Source organism: Pan paniscus, chromosome 15 (genome assembly GCF_029289425.2).
Source record: "Pan paniscus chromosome 15, NHGRI_mPanPan1-v2.0_pri, whole genome shotgun sequence".
In the NCBI taxonomy this organism is placed as follows: Eukaryota; Metazoa; Chordata; class Mammalia; order Primates; family Hominidae; genus Pan; species Pan paniscus.
The window spans coordinates 54,919,880-54,940,668 of NC_073264.2; the positions used below are offsets into that span (position 1 = coordinate 54,919,880).

General features: G+C 38.9%; 1 long non-coding RNA gene across 1 annotated transcript in view; it reads right to left on the bottom strand.

Moving 5' to 3' along the window:
- Positions 1-1,938: 1,938 nt before the first annotated feature.
- LOC134728964 (uncharacterized) overlaps positions 1,939-20,789 on the bottom strand; it is an 82,841-nt gene continuing 63,990 nt past the window's right edge. The window contains exon 3 of the long non-coding RNA XR_010109809.1: positions 1,939-2,884. This is a non-coding gene — a long non-coding RNA (uncharacterized LOC134728964). The remainder of the gene's footprint in view (positions 2,885-20,789) is intronic.

Sequence of the window (20,789 nt, forward strand, 5' to 3'; positions counted from 1 at the left end):
AAGTTTCTCTGAGCTGACAACTCACACCCTCTATCAAATCCACTCTTACCAGCACATTCTAGAGTTAAATGACTCCACTGGCAGAAAGTCCTGCCTCCCAGCTCACCTGCATAGTGCATACTTGAAATTTGGAGCCATTTTCTGTTGTTTTTAATTCTGCACTCAACAGCAACAGGGACATCAAACACCATCCTCAGATAGTTGAGAACCATTTATGCAGTGTTAAGTAACACACTCAGAAAGGCCATGGTAAGGGAAATGCTAAGTTCAAGTATGCTCTGAATCAAGATTTTGCATGAATTCTTCCATGGTTTGAATTCCTATTTATAATAACAGTTTGGAAGGTCTTCTATAGGTCCTTTCAGCTTTCAGTAGTACAACTTGGAAATAGTTTATTCTCTCATAACTCATATGGGAAGTGTCTGCCAAGCCTCAAACAGTCTTTTTTTTTTCCCTGACAAATACTTCAAGACAGGGCTGCACTCAAGCATTCAAATTTGGTAGCATTAACTCTAGTAACATAACTCTGACATTCCACTTAAGGAAGGGGAGAAAAATCATAAAACCCTTCTGCTTCACTTAATTTAATGTTTGACAAGTCCCTTAAAGAATAACTGGGATATTCTCACCAAATGCTTTAAGTCCTGTTTTTACCACATCTGTCCCTGGAGTTTGTTCATGGACATCTTATGATATAATAAATCCTTCTTTCCTGACACCCAGCCCCCAAACAAGGAATGTGTTAGACAGACGGTATTAATCACTGGGTGGCAATCTGATTTCGAGGCAGATATCGTGTGACAGGAGAATGGCATGCTTCATTTTGCATTGTCTTCACCACAAGATGCCTTTTAGTCAAAGCTGGTCAGGTGAGAACAAATATTTTTCTCTATTTAAGAATTTAATGGGATCAGCCCAAATTCAGTTCATGAACTCAACTTAGTCACATGTGATTGTGGCTAGACATCAAATCCAGCAACAGAGGCTGGATTTCTGTAGTGGAGAATAAAATGGGGATAATTGTGGTGTTTTTCTCCCTGTGGTCTTCTATGTATCCTGGTAGGCATTCCAAAATCGGAAAATTGGTATTTTTCTGATGTTGGACATTGCTATTTGAGTCAGTCACATTATGCAGATGCATTTCAGACTTTCTGTAGAGAGTTTTGTTGTTAGAAAAACTATCCTACTAAGTAGGATCAAAGGCACTTTCTCTTGCAGAGTAGTTTTCAAGGAGAAGATAAAAGCAATTTTTATTGGTAAAAGCTAACTCACATTTAGTTAACCAACAAGCCAACTGGAAATCATTTATTGAGCCTCTATTATTGCCATTATACTGTAACTCTATAACAGTATAACAATACAATAGGACCAGCCCTTACTTTCCAGAACTACAAAATCTGGGTAAACAGACAACACTTACTTAGGGTGAGGGAACAATTGTAACTCCCATATTCAGCCCTGTGTATGCTTGGTCCATGATAGATATTTAATCATTTCTTACATATACAATAATTGACTGCTAAACTTTAAGGTACAAATAATAAATTCTGGTCATCAGACAAGAGATAGTGTGAGGTTTTCTCAAGCTTCTTTGACCATGGAACCCAGCTTTCAGGAAGCTCTTCAGGTAATCATGTTCCATAGAACTTGCTTTGGGAACTTTGGCTCAAATGCACATGGGAGAGGTGGAATTCCTACTATATGAATTCCAGGAAGAGGAGCAAAGAATTAAATGGATGGAAATGAGGGGAGAATCAAGGCAGAGAGAATAACAAAAACATAAGGTGAGGACAAAATTAACCTGAAGCATGGGGAGGTAAAAAATTTTTACCTTTTATAATTGAAATCATTAGAGAATTAAGTGGCTTTTACAATATTCTATATTTCTAAATAGCATCTGTTTTAGCTGAAATAGTGAAAGCCTGAGGGAGGCAAACTTGTGACAGTACAATGAACAATTGGTTTTGTATTCTTATGGAAAACTAGCAATCAGTGAAACCATGTTTAGGGTGCAGAGCACAGACCACCATGCCCAATAGTCTCATAGTTCTCTATGTGAGCTTCTGTAGAAAACAGGGATAGGGGATGGGTGGGGGGACCTGAGGAGGAACATGGGGAAGAAGGGGAAAGTCTTATTTTTTGTACCTTTTTCTAAAGTAGGAGATGCCAATATGACATTTGTGACTCTAGATGTTTTTGTTTCTTCACTGATTTTTCTATATTTTATAATGGCCTTCTAAGGGCATTATCATTTCTTACCATCTCTTTTACTTTCTTTTTTTTTTTTTTTCCTGGCTGTTTCTTCTTCCAAATGAATCTTCAGGAAAATTCAGGTTTGCTACAGGATTTAGACAACTTTTTCTGTTCTGTCTTGAATGTGCAATTAATCAGTTGTGTGTTGAGCGAATCTCCTAAATTTCTTTATTTCAGCTTCCTCTTTTGCAATAAAGGAGGTGAACTGGAAGATGGTCTCTAAAATCTTATCCTCCCTACTAAAAGAGCCATTTTTGATATTGAGACAAGCCCTGTCAAACAAAGAAAATCCACACTCCACCTAAGCCCTGTCCCAGTGATCACTGCCACCTGGGGGCAGCCCTTTTGCTGTGCTTATGGCTTTTCCACAAAGTTCCATCACTACACTCAATCAGCCTATATTCTTATGGTGTTTCTGCAGGTCTGTCTTTTCTACTACAATGTGAAGTGCTTGATTCAGGGGCCATATGTTTTTCATATTTTCTTACCTAGTCTTACTCCAGGAGGCAATACTCCAGTGCAATATGGCCTAGTGGTTAAGAACCTGGTGATTTCAGTCTTGGCTCAGCCACTTACATGTTGTATGGCCTTTGGAAAATTGCTTATGCTCCCTTTGCCTCTGTTTCTTCACCTGTAAAGGGAGGATAAAAATAATAGCTTTTACTTTATGATCCCATTTAACAAACACAGAGCACAAGGCACAGTGATTAAAAAAATAGCTTATTTTCAGTAACCAACACATACCAAATGACAAAATCTTTGAATAAAGGAATAAGTCTACCAAAAGGAAGTATGGGAATGGATTGGTGGATTGGTTTTATATTTATAAAAGCAATGTTATTATATATATTTACACACATACACATATATATGTTTTCCCTGCAAATTTTATATATAATATGTTAATATGTGTATATATTATTTGTATATATTAATATATTTGTATGTCTATTGTTTATATATTAATATATGTGTGTGTATATATAAATATATATAATTCGTAGGGAAAACAAAGTTGAATAAGACACAAAGTTCATGCCACTATGAAAATCACAGTCTAGAAGGGAAATTAAGACACACACACGAATAAATAAAATGCTAGATAAAATCAGTACTCCATAAGAAAAAGCAAAGTGTAGCAATAGTTCAGAGGAGAGGAGAAGATAAATGATTTCTAACAGAGGGATCAGTAAAGGCTCTGTGGCTGAGCTGATATATCTTTCAACATAATAGAACTGTGTTTACACAGCATCTGTTTCATCAACTCCCTTAGAATTCTCCCTCATGATTTAAAAAAAAAAAAATCCTCCTTTACAATACATAGAAATGGAGACTTAGAGGGTTAAATCTGTTACTTGTTTAGGGCTAATAACTTAAATTCCAATATGTTTTGAACAACAAGGACAGGGGATGGGTATTCCCAAAGGGTGGTTTACTATTTTGTGCAACCAGAAAATTTTTGCTGCCAAGCACCAAAGGCATATTCATGAGCGTAACACCAGGAGAGCAGCCAAGGCCCCACTTGAGCTGCTTTTATTGTTTGTCTAAAGTGGATGTTTATCCAAGCAAACTGCATTGTGTTCCAAAAGGAGATTCATCATACTTGTCTTTGTGGTTACAGAGCAGGAATCAAACTGATGGGGTGATGGGTGCCTGGGCCAAAAGCAGAGATGCTCCAGATCAGAGACCCCTCCCTTTGCCTGGTCCTTTTCAAGAACAAGAAAATCTTTGGAATGAAAATGCAGTGACTGACCTTAAAGGAACCCATCCCCAGGGTTTGACTTTCAGGGAGTTTTGGACACTTGGGAAACCCAGCTCAGCCACTGGGAGCTTTCATGCAGACCACATAGAGTGCAGAACCAGTTTACATTTGTCTAACATGTAAAGTCTTCTCAAATTCTCCAGAATTAAATCACATTTGGGAAGTTTGGGTGATTCTGGAGTACACAGCCCAGATTTCCAAACCCAGCACATACATGCAAATGGAAACATGGCCAAAGCATTCCTAAATGCATCAAGGTTATTGTTAAGTAGTTTCTGAAAGTTAAATCCATACATTTCTCAAATTTGAGCCAAAATACATTCCTGTCCTTAAAAGTTCATGAGGTTATTTGAGGTGTGACTTTTCAACTAGCCCTATATTTGAAATTATGATCTTGCCTTTCAGTGCCTCAAATAACACATTAGGTTGGTTTCAAATGACCAAATCTGAGTCAAGTGCAGATTTTTTTTTCTTACAGTATTTTATTATGCTGCCCAGGCTGGACTCAACCTCCCAGGTTCAAGATATCCTCCTGCCTCAGGCTTCAGAGTATCTGGGTCTACAGGCATGCATCACTATGCCCAGCTTAAAGTGCAAAGTTTTAAGACGTTAGCCTAGTGCCAGCCCCTAAGAATATATCCAGGGTCTTCAGTGTGAATGAGCACCCTTCTTTCCTCACGGGGCCCTCATGCTATCTCACCCCAAGTTCCCTCAGGGAAATTAATTTCAAGTACCATCTCCCCAAGCTGCCCCTACAACCATTTTGACAGATGACTGTCCCATCCCTTTCCTCTTCTTCCCTGCAGTTCTGGAAAAGGATGATGGCTTTATCTCCAGAAATATTGACCTCTTTAAGTACCTGAATTGAGAAGGTCTTTCCTTCTCCCTAAAGGGAGATTTGCCATAGTCCTATATTCTCTCCCTGGCAGCAACTTTTCCAGTTCTTTCTCCTTGTATCTAGAACATATACTCATGTCTGTCTATTTTTTAAGCAGTTATAACTTTGTTATACTCCGCATTTTCATGATCTATCATTTATTGATAATATGTGCTAAGCTCTTTATGTACTATTTTACTTAATTGTCACATGATACTATGTTAAATATTACTGTCTTTGCAGACTAACCTTCAAAGCTCACCTCCTCGGATGAGTAGTCAAATTCTACTGTCTGGTTACTTTGTGCATTCCTCTTTGTTTACTATGATCTGTTTCTGTTCTGTTCCTATCATTCTTCTAAAACCATTCCCACAAATGCCTTCAGATAAAGTTGATACATACACACAAACACACACTGTTTTATCCCTGAAGATCCTGGGAGTATTTTGCATTCCAATAACCTGTTTCTCCTTGATTGCTGCCTCGGAAATCCTGCAAGCCAAAGCCCTTCCTCCTGTACTGACTCTCTTAGGTTGTTTAGTTGCTCTAAGCATTTAGTTATCATCAAAGATGTTTGAACTGACACTCAGGCCTAAAGCACTATCTCAAGCTTCTCTTCAATTTGCTTCTCTTCAATTCACTATTTTCCAACATTCAGACACAAATATCTTTAATATTTCTATATTGATATCCATTTAGGAAAACATGTAAGCTATCTATTGAATTCAAGTTTCCATTGCTGCTTAGGAAATATTTAGGATTTTTAAAAAGTGAGCTAACAAAAATTAAGTAAACAAGAGCAAAGTTAGTATGCAGACATGGGGCAAAAATTGTAAGGGCGATATTCAAATTATAAAAACTGTTATACCGTCTTGTTCTATTGTCAAGAAGGAAGTGGACCCCCAAATTCCTAATTATATTTCCCTTTCTCTCAGTCTTTAAATCTTTCTATTTTACCTATTGCATTCAACCTATTATATCCTCTAACTTCTCAGTACTCCAAACTTGCAACCTTGAAATTCCTCTATTTTCTTCATTTTCTATATGCAGTCTGTCTCCAAGTTTTGCCAAACATTCTGTAATCATATTTTTCTATATGTCTCTTAATTTGTAAACCCATGGTCAATATTCCAGTAAAAAAAAAAAAAAGATAGTAGAACAACTTTCTAACTTATCTTCCAGTAAAAGTTCTTCAACAGCCATCTTAAATTACATGCCCAGTAAAAGACTCAGCAAAAATTTGTAGCCACATAGCAACTATTGCTCCGTCCTCCATTTTCTTTGCCATGGAAGCTGGGAGAATGCCATTTACAGAAACGCTTGATAGCTAGGGAGAGACATTTACAGGGGTAGGCTGTCTCAAACTTCCAGTAGTCATATCAGGACAAGTCACACTGCCTTTCTTTCCCAAAGGCTTGCCTTCAGCTTGTTGCCTACTCCTGCCCCATCATCACGCCTGTATCCATAATAACTTCCTTGAGTGGCCTTTCACAGCCAGCTCCTCCTCCACTATCCACTATGGTGTTTAGCCTGCTACTTCCCCTTGTCAGTTCTGCCACACCCAACCCTCTACTAACCTGTGTAATCACAACCTGTGGAGCTCCCAAGTTACTGGGGTCCACTCTTCTAAAGTTGTTCCCTCCATCTCATGCTGATTTCTCAAGCTGACATCATTTCTTTTACAGTTCTCAGATGAGGCTGCTGCTACCTGAGTCTCCTCCAATGCTCTCCACCTCCTTGTCTAGAGCTTCAAACGATAATTTGTTTCCCTAACCACTCAGCAAACTCTCCTACTGAAGTCTACCATATTCTGTTATACCATCCTCTTTACTAATTTCAGATTTCTACTATTCTCCTCACATGCTTTCATGCTCCTAAGAGGTTCCAGCACCTGTTGGAATGTTTTTCTTCACCTTATACAAGGCCACTGGCCTTGTTAACTTTAATATCCAGCACCATGTACTTTTCTCACCCTTCTTAATTTCATCTCTCTGTCACTTGACATAGCTGACTCTAATCCAGTCCTTGAATCCAAGTCCTCCTTTGCTTTTGTGACACTCATCATTTCGATCCTTCCTTTTTCATGCTGACCACTTCTTTTTGCTCTCCTTTTCTAGTTCTTTCTGCTCTGTTCCCTAAATTCATGTACTCCAGGATTCTGTCTTCATTTCCTTTTTTTTTGTCTTTACACTTTAGAAATAACTATTCTAATAAATCTAACCATTAATTCTACACTAACTCTGTAGTTCTGACACTTTTTCAAGGCTTGGTGGCCAGTTCCACCTACATGTGTTTTTGGCATCTCAATATGTCATCCATTCCTCTTATTTCTGTTACTGGCAAAAACATTTTTCCAGTCATCCAAGTTAAAAACCTGACAATCATTACTGCATGCCCCTTTTCAATCCCGGGCCAAATCTATCAGTCCCTGCTAATTTTTTGTTCCTGTTTTACCCTTTCAACTGGTCTCATTCTTTTTATTTGTGTCCTTAAAATCTGAATACCAAGTAACTGGCAAGATGGCCAAATAGGAACAGCTCCAGTCTGCATCTCCCAGTGAGATCAGCGCAGAAGGCAGGTGATTTCTGCATTTCCAACTTAGGTACGCAGCTCAGCTCATTGGGACTGGTTAGAAAGTGGGTGCAGCCCACAGAAGGTGAACTGAAGCAGGGTGGGGCATCACCTCACCTGAGGAAGTGTAAGAGGTCAGGGAACTCCCTCCCTTAGCCAAGGAAGCCTTGAGGGACTGTACCATGAGGAATGGTGCACTCTGGCTCAGATACTACACTTTTCCCACAGTCTTTGCAGTCCGCGAACCAGGAGATTCCCTCAGGTGCCTACGCCACCAGGGCCCTGGGTTTCAATCACAAAACTGGGCAGCCATTTGGGCAGACATTGGGGTAGCTACAGGAGTTATTTTTTTGTTTCATATTCCAGTGGCACCTGGAATGCCAGCAAGACAGAACCATTCACTCCCCTGGAAAGGGGGCTGAAGTCAAGGAGCCAAGTGGTCTAGCTCAGCAAATCCCACCCCCATGGAGCCCAGCAAGCTAAGATTTACTGGCTTGAAATTCTTGCTGCCAGCATAGCAGTCTGAAGTCAACCTGGGATGCTTGAGCTTGGTGCGGGGAGGGGTATCCGCCATTACTGAGGCTTGAGTAGGCAGTTTTCCCCTCACAGTGTAAACAAAGCCACAGGGATGTTTCAACTGGGCAGAGCCCACCGCAGCTTGGCAAAGCTGCTGTAGCCAGACTGCCTCTCTAGATATCTCTTCTCTGGGCAGGGCATCTCTGAAAGAAAGGCAGAAGCCCCACTCAGGGGCTTATAAATAAAACTCCCATCTCCCTGGGACAGAGCACCTGGGGGAAGGTGTGGCTGTGGGTGCAGCTTCAGCAGACTTAAACATTCCCACCTGCTCTGCTAAGGGACAGACTGCCTCCTCAAGTGGGTCCCTGATCCTTGTGCCTCCTTACTGGGAGACATCTCCCAGCAGAGGTCTACAGACACCTCATAAGGCAGACCTCTGGCTGGCATCTGGTGGGTGCCCCTCTGAGACAAAGCTTCCAGAGACAGGAACAGACAGCAATCTTTCCTGTTCTGCAGCCTCCGCTGGTAATACCCAGGCAAATGGGGTCTGGAGTGGACCTCCAGGAAACTCCAACAGACCTGCAACAGAAGGGCCTGACTGTTAGAAGGAAAACTAACAAACAGAAAGGAAAAGCATAAACATCAACAAAAAGGACAGCCACACAAAAACCCCATCCAAAGGTCACTAACATCAAAGACGAAAGGTAGATAAATCCACAAAGATGAGGAAAAACCCGTGCACAAAGTCTGAAAATTCCAAAAACCAGAATGCCTCTTCTCCTCCAAAGGATCACAACTCCTTGACAGCAAGGGAACAAAACTGGACAGAGAATGAGTTTGACAAGTTGACAGAAGTAGGCTTCAGAAGGTGGGTAATAAATTCCTCCGAGCTAAAGGAGCATGTTCTAACCCAATGCAAGGAAGCTAAGAACCTTGAAAAAAAGTTAGAGAAATTGCTAACTAGAATAACCAGTGTAGAGAAGGATGTAAGTGACCTGACGGAGTTCAAAAACACAGCACGAGAACTTTATGAAGCATATACAAGTATCAATAGCTGAATCCATCAAGCAGAAGAAAGGATATCAGAGATTGAAGATCAACTTAATGAAATAAAGAATGAAGACAAGATTAGAGAAAAAAGAATGAGAAGGAATGAACAAAACCTCCAAGAAATATGCGGCCATGTGAAAAAATAAAACCTACATTTGATTGGTGTACCTGAAAGTGACCGGGAGAATGGAACCAAGTTGGAAAACACTCTTCAGGATATTATCCAGGAGAACTTCCCCAACCTAGAAAGACAGGCCAACATTCAAATTCAGGAAATACAGAGAACACCACAAAGATACTCCTTGAGAAGAGCAACCCCAAGACACATAATCATCAGATTCACCAAGGCTGAAATGAAGGAACAAATGTTAAGGGCAGCCAGAGAGAAAGATTGGGCTACCCACAAAGGGAAGCCCATCAGACTAACAGTGGATCTCTCTGCAGGAACCCTACAAGCCAGAAGAGAGTGGGGGCCTATAGTCAACATTTTAAGGAAAAGAATTTTCAACCTAGAATTTCATATCCAGCCAAACTAAGCTTCATAAGTGAAGGAGAAATAAAATCCTTTACAGACAAACAAATGCTGAGAGATTTCATCACCACCAGACCTGCCTTACAAGAGCTCCTGAAGGAAGCACTAAATATGGAAAGGAAAAAACAGTACCAGCCACTGCAAAAACATACCAAATTGTAAAGACCATCAACACTATGAAGAAACTGCATCAACTAAAGGGCAAAATAACCAGCTAGCATCATAATGACAGGATCAAATTCACACATAACAATATAAACCTTAAATGTAAACAGGCTAAATGCCCCAATTAAAAGACACAGGACTGGCAAATTGGATAACAGGTCAAGCCCCAATGGTATGCTGTATTCGGGAGACCCATCTCACGTGCAAAGACACACATAGGCTCTAAATAAAGGGATGGAGGAATATTTACCAAGCAAATGAAAAGCAAAAAAAAAAAAAAAAGCAGGGTTTGCAATCCTAGTCTCTGATAAAACAGACTTTAAACCAACAAATCAAAAAAGGCAAAGAAGGGCATTACATAATGATAAAAGGATCAATGCAACAAGAAGAGCTAACTATCCTAAATATATACGCACCCAATACAGGAGCACCCAGATTCATAAAGCAAGTTCTTAGAGACCTACAAAGAGACTTAGACTCCCACACAATAATAGTGGGAGACTTTAACACCCCACTGTCAATATTAGACAGATCAACGAGACAGAAAACTAACAAGTATATCCAGTACATGAACTCGGCTCTGGACTGAGTGGATCTAATAGGCATCTACAGAACTCTCCACCCCAAATCAGCAGAATATACATTCTTCTTAGCACCACATCACACTTATTCTAAAATTGACCACATAATTGAAAGTAAAACACTCCTCATCACAAGCAAAAGAATGGAAATAGTAACAGTCTCTCAGACCACAGTGCAATCAAATTAGAACTCAGGATTAAGAAACTCACTCAAAACCACACAACTACATGGAAACTGAACAACCTGCTCCTGAATGACTACTGGGTAAATAACGAAATGAAGGCAGAAGTAAATAAATTATTTGAAACCAATGAGAACAAAGACACAACATACTAAAATCTCTGGGATACAGCTAAAGTAGTGGTTAGAGGAAAATTTATAGCACTAAACACCCACAAGGGAAAGGGGGAAAGATCTAAAATCACCACCCTAACATCACAATTAAAAGAACTAGAGGAGCAAGAGCAAACAAATTCAAAAGCTAGGAGAAGACAAGAAATAACCAAGATCAGAGCAGAACTGAAGAAGATAGGGATATGAAAAACTCTTCAAAAAATCAGTGAATACAGGAGCTGGTTTTTTGAAAATATTAACAAAATAGATAGACCACTAGCCAGTCTAATAAAGAAGAAAAGAGAGAAGAATCAAATAGACACAATAAAAAATGATAAAGGGAATGTCACCGCTGATCCCCCAGAAATACAAACTACCATCAGAGATACTATAAACACCTCTATGCAAATAAACTAGAAAATCTAGAAGAAATGGATAAATTCCTGGACACATACACCCTCCCAAGACTAAACCAGGGAGAAGTCGAATCCCTCAATAGAGCAATAACAAGTTTTGAAATTGAGGCAGTAATTAATAGCCTACCAACCAAAAATAGCCTAGGACCAGACAGACTCACAGCCAAATTCTACCAGAGGTACAAAGAGGAGCTGGTACCATTTCTTCTGAAACTATTCCAAAGATTAGAAAAAGAGGTACTCCTCCCTAATTCATTTTATGAGGCCAACATCATCCTGATACCAAAACCTGGCAGAGACACAACAAAACAAGAAAATTTCAGGCCAATATCCCTGATGAATATCAATGTGAAAACCCTCAATAAAATACTGGCAAACCGAATCCAGCAGCACATTAAAAAGCTTATCCACCATGATCAAGTTGGCTTCATCCCTGGGATGCAAGGCTGGTTTAACATATGCAAATCAATAAACGTAATCCATCACATAAACAGAACCAATGACAAAAACCAGATGATTGTCTAAATAGATGCAGAAAAGGCCTTTGATAAAATTCAACACCCCTTCATGCTAAAAACTCTCAATAAACTAGGTATCAATGGAACATATCTCAAAATAATAAGAGCTATTTATAACAAACCCACAGCCAATATCGTACTGAATAGGCAAAAGCTGGAAGCATTCCCTTTGAAAACCAGCACAAGACAAGGATGCCCTCTCTCACCACTCCTATTCAACATAGTATTGGATATTCTGACCAGGGCAATCGGGCAAGAGAAATAAAATGTATTCAAATAGGAAGAGAGGAAGTCAAATTGTCCCTGTTTACAGATGACATGATTGTATATTTAGGAAACCCCATTGTCTCAGCCCAAAATAACCTTAAGCTGATAAGCAACTTCAGCAAAGTCTCAGGATACAAAATCAATGTGCGAAAATCACAAGCATTCCTACACAGCAATAATAGACAGAGAGCCAAATCATGAGTGAATTCCCATTGACAATTGCTACAAAAAGAATAAAATAACTAGGAATACAACTTATAAGGGATGTGAAGGACCTCTTCAAGGAGAGCTACAAACCACTGCTCAAGGAAATAAGAGAGGACACAAACAAATGGAAAAACATTCCATGCTCATGGATAGGAAGAATCAATATCGTGAAAATGGCCATACTGCCCAAAGCCCAAAGTAATTTATAGATACAATGCTATCCCCATCAAGCTACCATTGACTTTCTTCACAGTATTAGAAAAAAACACTTTAAATTTCATATGGAACCAAAAAAGAGCCCGTATAGCCAAGACAACCCTAAGCAAAAAGAACAAAGCTGGAGGCATCATGCTACCTGACTTCAAACTATGCTACAAGTCTACAGTAACCAAAAGAGCATGGTACTGGCACCAAAACAGAGATATAGACCAATGGAACAGAACACAGGCCTCAGAAATAACGCCACACATCTACAACAATCTGATCTTTGACAAACCTGACAAAAACAAGCAATGGGGAAAGGCTTTCCTATTTAATAAATGGTGTTAGGAAAACTGGCTAGCCATATACCGAAAACTGAAACTGGACCCCTTCCTTACACCTTATACAAAAATTAACTCAAGATGCGTTAAAGACTTAAATGTAAGACCTAAAACATAAAAACCCTAGAAGAAAACCTAGGAAATACCACTCAGGACATACGCATGGGCAAAGACTTCATGACAAACACCAAAAGCAATGGCAACAAAAGCCAAAATTGACAATTGGGGTCCAATTAAACTAAAGAGCTTCTGCACAGCAAAATAAACTATCATCAGAGTGAATGGGCAACCTACAGAATGAGAGAACATTTTTGCAATCTATCCATCTGACAAAGGGCTAGTATCTAGAATCTGCAAGGAACTTAAACAAATTCACAAGAAAAAAAACCAAGCCCATCAAAAAGTGGGCCAAGGATATGAACAGACACTTCTCAAAATAAAACATTTATGTGGCCAACAAACATATGAAAAAAAGCTCATCATCACTGGTCATTAGAGAAATGCAAATCAAAACCACAATGAGATACCATCGCATGCCAGTTAGAATGGCGATCGTTAAAAAGTCAGGAAACAACAGATGCTGGAAAGGATGTGGAGAAACAGGAAAGCTTTTACACTGTTGGTGGGAGTGTAAATTAGTTCAACCATGTGGAAGACAGTGTGGTGATTCCTCAAGGATCTAGAACCAGAAATACCATTTGACCCAGCAATCCCATGAGTGGGTGTATACCCAAAGGATTATAACTCATTCTACTATGAAGACGCATGCACACATATGTTTATTGCAGCACTATTCACAATAGCAAAGACTTGGAACCAACCCAAATGCCCATCAATGATAGACTGGATAAAGAAAATGTGGCACATATACACCATGGAATATGATGCAGCCATAAAAAAGGATGAGTTCATGTCCTTTGCAGGGACATGGATGAAGCTGGAAACCATCATTCTCAGCAAACTGGCACAGGAACAGAAAACCAAACACCACATGTTCTCACTCATAAGTGGGAGTTGAACAATGAGAACACATGGACACAGGGAGGGGAACATCACACACCAGGGCCTGTCCGGGGGTGGGGGGCTAGGGGAGGGATAGCGTTAGGATAAATACCTAATGTAGATGATGGATTGATGAGTGCAGCAAACCACCATGGCACATGTATACCTATGTAACAAACCTGCAGGTTCTGCACATGTATCCCAGAAGTTAAGGTATAATTTTAAAAAATGTAAAATGAATAAAATGTGAATACCATTATTATCATTTTAGAAGTAAAGGCTTGGAGGGTAAGTAACTTTACCAGCATTAGAAATCTGGTACGTGATAAGGGCAGGATTAAAATCCAGGCCAGTTTTAGGCCAGAACCTGATCGTTTCCTCTCATCAAAGGGCTTCTTTGAAAATAGCAACATTGTTACATAAAATAAGAATAATATCAAAATATGTACAATTGGAAATAAATATTTCCACTTTTATAATTCTGTCCTTTTTTAATAAAAGATCATAATAATTAATTGAGTCCTTATTTCCAAATGTCAACTCTTATAAACATATGTAAATTACAAAAGCAACTTAGGGTGAGGTTGAAGACAATCAACTTTAGAATGAAGCTTGCCATGGGTTCTACTACCAATTCCACACCCTAATGGTGTAACCTTTGGTGTAACCTTTGGCAAGTTGCCCAATCTCTCTGTTCCTTGCTTTATCTGCGATAGCAGCTCACCTTCTGCAGTAATTGTGAGGCATCCATGAAATCTAATGTGGGCAAAGCACTTGACATATACTACATGCTCAAAAGAGGTGATGTGAACCAAAGCATATGTTTAGCCAGCTTTGGGTGTGTAGGAGAGGAAGATGTATTGCATCCTCTGGACGTTCATAGGTGGGAAGTACCTATGGACAAGGAGGGGCCCTGGACGACACACAGATATGGATATTCCAAATGTAGGATACAGGAAGGTACCTAAACTTGTTGATCAGCAATACCAATATTCGACTCCAATATATGATATATAGGTCTATTTACTCATAGTATAGAGCCAGGCATACAAATAAGATATACTCAATTATTAAATCTAAGTGCCTTCTGACTAATAAAATGATTAAATGCCAATGTCTGACTACATTCTATGACTTGAGCATCTAATCTCCAAAGTAGTTACAAATAATTAGATCTAATTCAAATTCACCTAGTCATACGAGTATGTGAGAAGTATAATCTAATTTCACGGCATAAGTGCTATCCTCTCCTCCAAGCCAAACCTTAGTCTGAATCCTTGATGCCCTATTTCATCACTTCCATCCAAATTGGATGGCTGTTCACTACTCTCCAATGGCCTTCGGGTCTTCCCCAGCACTCACCTTCTATCAACATCATCTTCCCTCACCGTAGCTATCCATCTTACTTATCCTTATAAACACAGATCTTTTTATTTCCCACCCAATAATTTTTCTCATTTTCCTTTCCATTAGGTTTAAATGCCTAAAAACTACCAACTCCTATCCATCAGCTCCTTTTTTACCTTTCTCTACAGCCCCTCCTTTGTTTTAACCAACCTCTTCATTAGTCCTTTTGTACTTTTCCTTAACTGTTTATAAATAATACCTCCTATGTGACTTACTCCACAACAAATCACCCGATCTGACTTCTCTCCATCGAAGACCTAAAAATTCCTCTTCTTCTACAAAGTCCTTCAGGGTTAAACCAAAAAAATAATAATAATAATACTTTTTCTTTAACCCAATAACTTACTCATATATTCATCCACCTGAAATTAAAAACAGTTCACTCGGCAAGTTATCTAAATATTAATTTTTTAAAATTACTAGACTTTCCACTTTACTGTCAAGTCTATTAATCCCTGCCATTTTTTTCTTCTTGTTTTACCCTTTCAACGGGTCTCTTTCTTTTCATTCATGTCATTCATTCGTGTCATACCATTGCTTACTTGTTGTACTCTACATCTGTCCTGTTATAAAATTATTTGGGGTGACTATAAGCTATCTTAGGCAGTGAGCATCTAAAGTATTGTTCCTTAACTAGTACCTCCTAACCCTAAGAGGCATGAAGTCATCTTCAGAGAGAAATATTCACTTCTGCCAACTTCTGAGTAGGAACTTGATGGAGTGTAGACATGGCAGGAAAAAGAGATGTCACAAAGTAAAATCATATCTAAATACACTGTATATGCCTGAACATTAGGCAAAGCTTCCTCAAAACATTACCTCTTAAAACACAGTCACTTCATATTTGAGCCTTTGCCAAATATCTCATAGCATGTGGATGCCATTTAAAGGACTTTTTATAAACAACAAATGCCATTGGATGGAGATTCATTAAGCAAAACAGATATCAATTCTAGGTTTGGAAGCTTGTGGAAGTATTATAATGTGAGCAGATTTTCAAAAGGAAAAAAGTTACTATAGGCTGAGTTATTAATCCTAGGTCTTTGACAATTCTATACATTAGATATCATGTTAATGAGACTTTCAGGATTCACTTAAGTAGTTATATTAAAGGGATCACAGGGTGATATTATTTTTTAAGAAAAAATATAATTTTAATACTATACACATGGGTAGACATGGCTGGGATAAATTTCCAGAAACAGTATTACACATTCAGATTCAAAAAATGAAATAAAAGTAAAGGCAACAGTCTCTAGAAAACTATATTAAGCAATTCAAAAAATAGCTCTCAGAATGACAAAGGCTCTGATGCTCCTTGCCTGTCTCCACGATGCACATGAAGAGTTCAAATAAAAATGATCTTGTCAAATGTGAACTCAAAAAATTGGTTCTAAAATACTATATCATTATATAGAAGATGTGATTTTAATCATGTGAGATTAAATTAATGCACTAAATATCATAAGTAAATATTTAACTGAACAATATCCATTACTCTTACCATATTAAGCTAGCCAAAAGGCTTCTTTGGGGATTATATCATGAGAAAAATGGTGTCTCACCATATATTGAGGTTGGCCTTACTTTCGGGCACCCATGGGGAGCATGACTACACATAATGTGGGTGGGGGTGGAAGGTTTGGAATGGACAGACAGCTGGATGAGGGGCTGGCTCAGGAAAAAAGAATGGTGACATATTTTCTTATTTTTTCACAGCAAGGTCACAAGTGTGTCCTGTACTAAGAAATATTGGGACACTCTGGTCTGGAGGACAAGAACTAATTCACTTGAGCTCATTTTGTTCCATTCTCAGAACGGCTAGTGCTCGTGGAATATTATTCATTGATGGTTAGGATGTGCCATGAGACTGTCGACTGCAGTATCTTTCTAATTTGTTACATAACAAAAGAATGGAATCTGAAAAACACAAAAAGTGGAGAAATGTTCAGCATACTAAAATCATATGTGATACATATTTAACCCTCTTTACAAGTTTCTCTAGCTAGTTCTTTAAACCCACTGTTGGGCTTTTTCCCAGATAAAAGGCCTCCTTTTGTTGAACAATTTCAATGTATAGTCACATTTTGAATTGTTGCCAGGTAAAATTCTTGCATTAGGCTCCATGGCTGTCTGTTCCACCAAGACAAATAAGAACTGACCCAACCCCTCATTTGAGTACATTGTTCACGGTGCTGAGCAGTGATTTTCCATATCTGACTGTCTTTGTGTTCACCCCAGGAGGAAGGGTGAGCCTGGTTTATTGAGTTCTCATTTCTCATAAAGCAGCAACATCTGGAGGGCTGAGCAGTTTGTTGGCAGGTCCAGCCCGAAGGAATTGGGCCATGGTTCCGATTGGCGCTTATCAGTAGGTGTCACTAAAGACAGCTTCAGAGACAGAAAAATAAATAGGCCAATTAAGCAATGCCAAGAACAAACCATTTTATAGTCATCTCTGCTCTTTTTATTGTTATTCCAACTGCAGAAGCTTCAAGATTCTAATTATTCCCTGGCTTTTTCCCCGCCACTGCAAATGAACATTTTTCCATTTTCCAAGTACCTCCCTTTAGATTTTAAAGAGGGAGACATTTAATTAATATACTTATTTTGTGGTGCCTGATGTAGTGAGTTAGCAAAATGAAAACAGATGAAGAAGATTAATTCTAACACTTTATTGCAATGAAGCTCCAGCCACTGCTCATCTGCAAACTGGCTGATTCATGCCTCACCAGCTCCTTTCTCTCTGCAATATGAGACACTCAGCATATTAGGGAGCATGAGTGCATCTCACCCAGCCATGTTTTTGTGTCCCCAGAGGATGCAAGCATAGAAACTTTGGTGTGAGACCACATATTTCTGAGAAGCTTGGAGGGGGATCTTCCAGGCTGCTTCCAGGAGAGGGGCCAGACTTGTCCACAGTGGTCAGTCACAGTCAATGAAGCTCATTGGCTTTATTTTTGGTGACTAAGGTTTTTCTACCTGCAAAGACAGAAACTCAGTGGGGAACTCTAAATTTGATCTCCAAATCCAAGCGACACCACAAAACTAAGCATAGCTAAATGAGAAAAACAAGTTGGGAAACATTCAAATAGATGGACTTAATTGGTAAAATAAGCTGTGGACAATACATGGGCATGGGTCCCAGTGCCAGCACATTTGTAGCACATGGCAGGTGCCCCAGACAATGTTGATGAAATGAATGAGGGATCTGCCAACTTAGAATATCAATAAACTGTTCTGTAAGGATCATAGATAGCTATGTGATAGAGGCTGTATATATGATCCTTATAGAACAGTTTATTGATATTCTAAGTTGAACAGTATGTGTGCTGTAGAACACTGTGTGTGCTAAATTTGCATGCATTTTGATGGGTGCTTTTGTTCTTTCTAATTTTAAGAATATCCCCACTTCATCTGGTGGGTAGATTCTTGGGTTTAAAGACCAAACCAAATATTTTTTATTCCAAATTACTTACAATTACAAATGTAAAGGTAAATGACAACTAATAATAATAGCAGCTGTCATTTATTGAGTACTTTCTTTGTGCCACACTAAGTTCTGTATATTTCATGTAATTTCACAGCTCTAAAAGAGAGATGTGATTATTATCCCCATTCTATGTATGAGAAAACTGAGACCTAGCCCTGTTAAGTTATTTGTTCAAGAGGATACAGCTAGAAAATTGTAGAGCCAGGTTTAAGACAAGTCTGTCTGACTCCAAACCTGTTCCCTTAACTGAGTACTTTACAACCTTCTCTTCTAACATGGAATTATTAGTAGTGAATAGCAGGTATATTTGGAGGAGGGAAAAATGGAGAGTGATAGCGAATGAGTGAGGTTTAAGTCTATACTGTGGGATTTATTACTGGGATATTGGTGTTTAATACATGCTGGGCACGAGAAGGCATTTCTTGTTGCCATGCCTGAGAGTTGTTTATATTCACAGCACTGTTATCTAGCCCCCAGACTTAACAATGAATGGCTAGTGGCCCAAATTTTTACCATGAACATTCTTCCCTTTTCATCTTTCTGCAATTTTAGACTCCCAAGTCCAAGCTACAAGGTGTCATTTTCCTCTGTTGAATATAGTTACCAAATTATACAGGCCATAAATCTATATTTTTTGTTCTCCAAAAAAAAAAATGTTTTTGTGAATTGAAAACTACATACCAGAACGCAGAACCCAGTGGCCCCAGGATATTCCCACATCCACAGTCCCTCTACACAGAACCCACAGAGAATTCTACAATAAAAATGTTAAAAGCCAATCTTGCACTCCTATTTTAGGTTGAAAATTTCAAAATCTAAAGGAGCACATATGCAGCTAAAAAATAACAAAAGTATTTCTCACACATTTTCATAGATTTCATTATTTGCTGACTACCAGAATACTTAGTTTTTAAAGGATTTTTTCAGAATAACATGTCCACCATCGACTTACTCCACCATGCTTCAAAGAATATTGCTTGTCTATTATCACAGATAAGGAAGATCCTTATGAAATTTTATTTGTAACAGGATTATGTTCAGAAAACTAGGTTTGCAGGTTAATTCTTCACACCTTTAAGGGTCATCCTGATGTCAAGTAGGGGGTGAGTATTTAGTGGGTGATTATCATCCTTTTGTGAAGGTTCATAATATGTTTTATCCAGATGAATCAAAATATAGGGAAGGATTCAGTAAGGGTATACCTTGTCAGTCATAACAAAAGAATTTAGAACAAGCTTTGCTAGAAGCTCTGATCCTCGAAGATTCATTTATAAAACCCAGATCTGCAGACATTGAAGTGTCCTATTCATAATCCTTGCCTTCAAGATCAGCACACAATTACAATAAAAGCAAGATGAGTGTTACAAAAGATTCGTCTTCAAAGGAATGAAAAAGATCTCCACTAGAGGCATCAGGAAAGGCTTTTTCTACAGAGGTTGCCTTTGAAATCGTCCTTGAAAGATATGGAGAATTCATTGTTGAAAAGTAAATAAAATGGAACAGCATTAAGGAGCGGTCAAGCAAAAACATCAGAACATATTGGGAGATGCATATAACTTAGTAAGAATGGGTTTGGAGATTGGGCTCAAAACGATGTTGGCTAGTGAGCCTTGAAGGCGGACTGAGAATTCTGCACATAGATCATTAGGCAGAGGGGAGCTATTGAAGTTTGTAAGATGAAAGTGCAGTCAGATCAATCCCAAGCTTCTGGATAAATCTGACAGCAATGTCTTACATGAGAGGCAAAGATGGCAGAAAGGAGTGAAGGCTGTGGATCTGTTAGGTTGCTATTGCAGCAATATAGATATTAGGGCCTGGAAAATGATACATTTTAGTAAACCTTGGAAGAAGGAAACACAGAGGAGAATCTACGTGGAGACTCCCCAACTAATTGCTTGGGGCAGCGATGGTACTGCTTAAGGAAAATAAGGGAGGGAACAAAGGTTTTGAATTGGTGATAGAAAAGATGGTGGCTCTGTTATTAGAAATGAGAAAGTCAGGAGGAGAGCAAGATTTCCCATGGGTAGAAGTCACAGAGTTTAACTTGGATCATAGATGGTTCAATTGCCATTAGTACATGCATAGGCATTTTGAATGGGTCTAGAATTTGACCCTGGAGTTATAAGCGTGGAATCTCCTACCTCAGCAGTAGCAATAGAAGCCATGGAAGCTAGTCAATCTTCAGGAAATAGTCGTTGCAGAAGTTGACCTTGTATGGGCAGGGAGGCAAAATACCAGAAGATTGTGACAGTAAACAGAAACAAAACAACACAAAACAGTACAGTAACAGAAACCTGGA